Source organism: Lactuca virosa, chromosome 1 (genome assembly GCF_052849685.1).
Source record: "Lactuca virosa cultivar CGN04683 chromosome 1, Lactuca_virosa_CGN04683_v6, whole genome shotgun sequence".
NCBI lineage: Eukaryota > Viridiplantae > Streptophyta > Magnoliopsida > Asterales > Asteraceae > Lactuca > Lactuca virosa.
Genome location: NC_136426.1, coordinates 102,137,145 through 102,144,413, shown reverse-complemented (window position 1 = coordinate 102,144,413; position 7,269 = coordinate 102,137,145). Strand labels below are relative to the sequence as shown.

At 30.5% G+C, this 7,269-nt stretch overlaps 1 long non-coding RNA gene across 5 annotated transcripts; it reads left to right on the top strand.

The window, feature by feature from the left end:
* The first annotated feature begins 2,736 nt into the window (after positions 1-2,736).
* On the top strand, positions 2,737-5,938 carry LOC145153852 (uncharacterized). Of its 5 annotated transcripts, none has more exons than XR_013734370.1 (8): positions 2,737-3,105; positions 3,177-3,682; positions 3,754-3,830; positions 4,193-4,329; positions 4,770-4,910; positions 4,987-5,158; positions 5,290-5,326; positions 5,714-5,938. It is a non-coding gene; the product is annotated as an uncharacterized LOC145153852 (long non-coding RNA). The 5 variants fall into 5 exon arrangements; XR_013734364.1 differs by lacking the exon at positions 5,290-5,326 and having other exon boundaries at positions 2,744-3,105; positions 3,177-3,426; positions 3,635-3,682; XR_013734352.1 differs by lacking the exon at positions 5,290-5,326 and having other exon boundaries at positions 2,741-3,099.
* Positions 5,939-7,269: the final 1,331 nt, after the last annotated feature.

The window sequence follows — 7,269 nt, the reverse complement described above, 5'->3', positions numbered from 1 at the left end:
ATAATATTGTTTTTATAATATAATAACATAAATAATATTATAAAAAATAAAATTCCAAATAAATTTTCATCAACCTAATAGCATTGATAGTATAAATAATATTATAAAAAAAATATTCCGAACAAATCTTTATCATTTTTTAAAATTTTAAATATTATATAACACAAATCTGAGACAAAAATAAATAACTTATCATTTATTATTTAATAATTTTTTATTATTAATTTTATTAATATAAATAATTTTGAAAATTATTTTTTATAAAGATAAAAAAAATTATACACAAATTGAATTAGAAAAATTTAATGTTAAAAAATATTAAACTAAAGATTACAAATTATACACATAAATTAAAGAATTTAACATCAAATAATTATACACATATAAATTAAAGATTAGAAATTATACTTCATCGGTAGAAATTTTTGAAATGTTCGTCATTTTCTCCTATAAAACTGAATTAGAAAAAAAATTATTAAAAGTTGAAACACAAAATTTAAAATAAAATAAATAAATAAAATAATTAAGGTTTGGAGTACTCAGCTGAAAAGAGAAATGATCACAATTAAATAAGCATGCGAAATATACCAACATTATTTTTAAAAATAGGCTATTATTTTGTGACAAACCATTAACATAAGATGGAGGGAGTAAAAATTTAGATCTAGAAACCAAATACATATTATTTGTCTTGTCGTTAATATCAAAATTAAAAAAGCATGTAAAATATACCAACATTATTAAATTGTGTTTTAGATGCTAAATGCACTGCTACTTTTTAACATGAAAATAAAAAGAAGGAAATTTTTGAGATAAAATAATAATAAAAAAAAGTAAAAATTTAAAACTGAAAAATAATATAAAAAAGAGCCTTGGAAACACAAAATTAATTGAAATAAAATAACCTATGAAAATATGGTCAAAATAGGCTATCATTAAAAATAAGGTCTATACGATCAACAAAAAGGATTAGACTCTGGTGTGTAGAGTAGGATGATATAGATTGGTGTGTATAAAAAATAAAAATCCCTATTTTAAAACATTAATATAAAATTAGTAGTGTTTATTATGGATAAGAAAAATATGAAGGGAAAAAACACGGGGTTTACTATATCCCAACATTGTTCCCTTGTTTATACAACAATAAACAAAAGAAGAAAAAACAAATGAAATTACAATAATTTCATTAAAAGGGATTGGGAGCAGTTTTAGGCAGCCAAGCCTTTTTATATGGCGTGTGGCACAGGCCACAAGGCAACATGAAGTGGGTCTGACTTTGATCCCAAAAGGTGCGGTAAAAAAGACTCCTAAGAAATCCAAGACCGACTACACTTTAATAGAGAATTTATAAAATTACATTTTTACCTATTATATACAATTTTAGATATTTTATACTAATTACCAAAAAAAAAATTAATGCTATTGAAAAAATTGTTGATGTTAGAATGGTTTATGCTATATTTTATTATTAAAGAAAGTTTCTTTTTAGTATTTTGGATGAATGTAAACACAATGACATAAATGATACATTTTATATTGACATTAGATGGTTTATTTTGAATTTTATGTTAATTTGCACAATATAAAGTAGGTGTAATGTTTTTAATTTTGATTCAAATTTAATGATTTTAACTTATTTAAAATGTAGTTGAGTCAAGCCAAGCTCGATAGTATCGACTATTTCATGAGCTATTCACGAGCCAAGTATGAGCTTCAAATTTAGGCTCGAGGCGAGTTCGAGCTTGAGTATTTTAGTTGAGTCGAGCTTCGAGCTTGACAGTGCTCGGCTCGATTCAATTCGTTTACACCCCTAAACAAACACGTCAATAAATGTAATCAATATATGCTACCAAGCCTGAATGTCACACATCCATTTGGTTCGGCTATCTATATATTATATGTATGATGTGTGACTAGTTAATATATCCAGAAAAAAACTTTTTTTTTCAAAACCATTAAATGACTATTAATAAAACATTTTTATCAACTACTAAGTAATGCTGGTTATGTTTGCACAAAAATTAAACTAAAAATTAACGTCAAAAATGTGATTGGGCTCTCATCAACGTACACCCTCCAAGGTTCCATGTAAGTGGTATGAAAAAAGATGGTAACGAAGATATGAGAGTTAGTTCCATGACACTTGATTTAAAGGACCAAAAGTGTGATAGTTTTAAGAATCCGAAAATATAAGTTAAGTCGTAAGTTGGAGCCTTGATATCTTTAAAAAAGGAGCTAATAAAAGAAGAGAAGTACGCGTGCACATATTCGGGATGGGCTTCGTGAGGATAGCTCAAGCTCAAGCTCAAACTCAAACTAGACCTAGGTAAGCCGGACCGAGCCAGGTCAGCAAGGGCCCAAAAAGGTCTTGGGTCGCGAAGAGCCGAAGAATAAGACTATAATGCAAGAAATAGACAGGTACTTGGTCATAAAACACGGAAAGGAGAAAATATAAGATTTGTTTTAAAAGCCATGATTTCGTCTTGGATTTATTCAAAAGTCGAAGTTGTGAAACCTCATATTAATTAATATATATATATATATATATATATATTAAAAATGTCCACCCTTACGAACAGTAAAGTTCCTAAGGGTTTGGCAAGATAGGTCCCTATAGTTTTGTATGTTTGCTAAATGTGGAATTGGTCCGATTCTTTGTTGAAATTGCAATTTGGTCCTTACCAGGTACTGTCATCGGGTTATTGTAGATTAGTGTCCCGGCACATGTATGAAAATGGGATTTTACCGACTCTATTACCCAATAAGAATTGGATTGGTGGCGATCGACTCTTAACCCGATATCCCACCGCCCATAGATGGATTTAACCCCCGATTCATGTTTTTCTTCTCCATTTGTTCCCTATTTTCTCTGATATCGGTCAAACCTCCCTTCTCGACTTTGCGTCTGGTGGTTCGATAGTACTTCGTCGCCAACATGTGCTTCCCACCGATTAAATCCGAACCTCCTTCTCAGCCGATAATCAACCTATGATTGTGGGTAATTTCTGAAAACGAAAATTAGGGGTTACCTGTATAAAAACCTTCGATAGAGAGACGAAAGAGGGCTGATGGCATCGATACTGGACAAAATTGCTTCTGGTATAGGTATTTATACTCAAATTTTAACTTTCCAGCACTAAATCAAGTATTTGTGTTATCTTCGTTATCATCTTCAGGGATCTTCCAACTTCTATAACGCTTATAATTCTCCAATATCCGTTTTTTGCTGCCGCCGCCGACAACAAACGGGGCCAAAAATCGAGGCTTTCAATTGGAATCTATTGGACTGCAACGACGACTTCAACCTCTCCAGTCGTTTCCTACCGACTAGATTAGAAAGAGAGAGAAATGTGGGATCTGTATGCGTTGGATATCGATGGAGTTCTATGTGATAGCTACGGAGAGAGCTCGATTTCTGCTGTTAAGGTATCTCTTTCTAATTCACACACAGACACACACACACACACACTCTCTCTCTCTCTTCTACGGTAACTTGAGCTTTTTGTGTAAACGTATATGTAAATTTACGTATGTAAATCGGTAGAATTGAAGGATTAAATTGGTTCGACTGACTGAGATTGGTATTTTTAATTGACTGTTACCCCTAATTTCTTTTCCGGTTTTGGTTTTGGAGTTGAGTACGACATCTAAAGGCTTGAAGACAAACCGTTGTTTCCTTACGGTAATTTGGGTTATGTATATTCAACTTTGTTTCCACATCGAATCTTAATTTGTTGTTTTCGCTGTAAAAAGATGTAGCAGAGCGAAGAAAGGGAGCTGTAGAGTACCCATTTGCAGAAGAGATTGACACACATGATTTGAAAAGGAAGGTATCTGGTGTAATTTTTTTATCTTATTCCTTCTCAGACTACTGGGCAACAAAAAAGGGAGCCCAAAGAAAATCGGTTCTTTTTTTTTTTTGTTCTTTTGCTGCTTAATTCTCAATTGGGGACCAATATTTTGTTGGTTTGGTTCTTACTTTATTAACACATAGTTTGAATCTATGGTTTTAGTGTTTTCTGTGTTCTTTACACTTACTTTTTGCCTGAAAATTTTATATTTAATTAAGTTTTGGTAAATAACATAAGGGCTTTCAACATCAATAATTTATCTGCTTAGTTTTTATTATTAAAGATATCTATTTCAGTTGTTTTTTGTGAGTTTTGACAATATAATCAACGATTTTTTACAGGTGGTTGTTGAAGGGGAGAAAGAGAAAGTATGTGATCTTTAGGACACATGTTTATGGATATCCAATATGGAAGGTAGGGAAGTTGTGACAAAGTAGATCATCTTAACAACCATGCACATGTTTCTTCTCTACAACAGGTTGCTAAATCAAACAAAAACACCTTCTAACTTATATTTTTTATATTGAAACTGTCCATATCAGATCTATAAAAAAAAATTTACCACTTTTTATAACTATAGCATCAAACTTTAATTTTATTAAGACATATTTTATAAAAAAAACATTATTTCATATATTAAACATATTCCCAAACGATCACCATTTCATGTTTACACAAGTTTAATATGTTTCTTTAAATGAAATCATGATTTCTATCACCCTCCAAATGTTTTTGTAGTTTATTCTTTACTCTGACGAGGATAATTTTGCATGAAAAGCGTTATAATCTTTTTTCCATCTCCGCTCTATAGACAATACCATTCTATGAAAAACATAATAATTTTCTATAATTAATAAATTTTAAAAGTACAATGTTTTAATATGAAATAATCCAAAAGTACAATCTATTTCTTTCCAGATTGGTACTTGTGGCGAATGCCGGAGATTTGTTCTTTCCCGCCACGGATTACCTTTTGAGATGTCAAGAGATAACCGTCCATGTTGTCATTCAGGTCAACACCAGGAAAAGTTAGTATCCAATGGCGCTGCAGTAAGTGAGGTAAGTTCCATGAACAATATTTTACTCTTTTTATAGGTTTAACCCCGAGGCGACTAAAAAAATGTTGTTTTTGTAGGAAAAACAGGTGGAGGTAAAACTTTTGACCGGAGAAACCAAAATTTGCAAGAGGACATCATATATGATTGTGGAAAGAGCTTGAACCCTGATGTGGATTTTGGGACATGTTGAAGAAGCTTTTAACGACAAATAGAAAACTTAGACTTTATCCAAAGATGCAAGTCCAACAGGTTAAATTTCATACTAAAATTTATTTATTAGTATGTTACTTTTCAGTTATAAACATTGATTTTGTAACTGAAAACATTTATTTGGATTGCTATTCCATTTATTTTAAAAAATTATCATTCCGTCCCTGCAGGAATAATGGTGAAACAAATTACATTTATACAAACACGGTAAAACAGAATAGAAACAAACACAGTATTCTTTTCACTATTATTCTAGCGAAGCACATAAATACAATTCATCGGGCTACATGCTAGAATTAGCAACGTACTTTCATTTTATTGTTTAATATAGCATCTTACTTTGATTTATATTTCTTAATTTTGTTTTTTTTTTTAAATTACTATAATGTCTAATGTAGTAACTTGCTTTCATTTAGTAATGAAAGTGCATTGCTATTAAAAATTAACATGTCATATTAAATTGTAAAATGAAAGTACATTGCTACTTCTTGCATTTAGTCATTGATTAGGATAAATGCTAGAAATGGCAATGTATTTTCATATTGCTTATTTTGTTTATTTTTTCTTATTTTATTTTTTTATCTGGATATGCAGGTGTGGTTGGGAGAGGAAAGTCATGGTTATTTTGTTGAAAAGAAAGATATGCATAAGTTGTGGCAGGAGAAGGAGTAACTATATGTGATGATATATTGTCTTCATTTTTATGGGCATTTCACCCCAACAAAAAAAAAATTCAAAAAAAATGTAACACCTCTAACCCATGCGTAGCATGGGTTCACCACCTAGTTATTATTATAATTGTTCAAGTATTTCATATTATCTAATCGAGTATATATTATGATGTGTCAGCAAGTCCACTCCATCTAAGTAAGTAGTAGTATTTTAAGCAGTTGTATGTATACCATTATGGAATGATGTTTGTATCCAATAGTAAAATTGGTTAAGATAATTTAGCATGCCCGTCATTTCAAATTGATAAGCATGTGGTCATTTACTAGGTTAATAATTGCAAAAAAAAAAAAAAAAAAAAAAAAAAAAAAAAAAAAAAAAAAAAACTATCCATGGTTTACATTTTTTATAGTATGCAAACAATGCACATATCCATATGTTGTTTAATAATGCGCATCAACATACCTTATAATCCGGCACCTTGATATACTCTGAGCAAACCAGAAGAATGTTACTTTTGTGGTTTTCAATTAAGGTGCAGATTATGCATAACTGCAAAGAAAAGTTTGCCAAAAGAAAATTGGAAAAACGAGAAGAGTGAATGGTATATGAATAGAGAATGTAAAAATAACAAATTTTCAATCATAAAAGGTGACATGAGTATAATAAAATCAACGTCACGGACGGGACGAGCATAAAATATTAGAAAACAAAAGTACAGCAAACTCAACAGTATTTGTTTTTGCAGTATAAGCTTGGACCAAGTGTATGACATGGCGTCATTGCCATAGTTGTCGACTCCTAAGAGTCATGATATTTTAAAAAAATATAAATATATAATACAGATATAAAGACATAATATTTCTTGAATATATATATATATATATATATATATATATATATATATATATATATATATATATATATATTGAAACAATTTGGGAATATTTGTATATCTATTTGATTATCGTAAGAAAAAGAATTCGAGATCTAAACTCGAAAAATATCTTTAAATATTGATGTTTGATCAAGTCAAGTCGGTACGTTATGATTTGGGAGAAATGGACAATTGGCCAAAAAAATACAAAAAACGAATTACAACTCTTCAAAGTGAAGAATAAAACACAAAATTTAGTTGCCTGATATTCTTGTAAGTGTTAGCTACATATTCCTTATGCAAAATCCATTTTTTTTATTTAGGTTTGAATTTCATGTTTCATACTTTCAATTTCTTTTTAAAATTTTTTCATGCATTATGCACACATGTGTCACTTTCATGCCTTACAATCTTAGAAAGAGGCTAGGTTAGACAGAGAAACACACTTACTTGTTTCCAGAGCATTCTCTTCCAAGGGTGCTCATTCAGTTCTTTTTTAAATTCTTTTCCGTTCTCTTTCCCCTCGACCGCTCCCTCCTCCTCATGATCTTTCTCTTTCCCCTCGACCGCTCCCTCCTCCTCATGATCTTGTTCCTCCGACTCT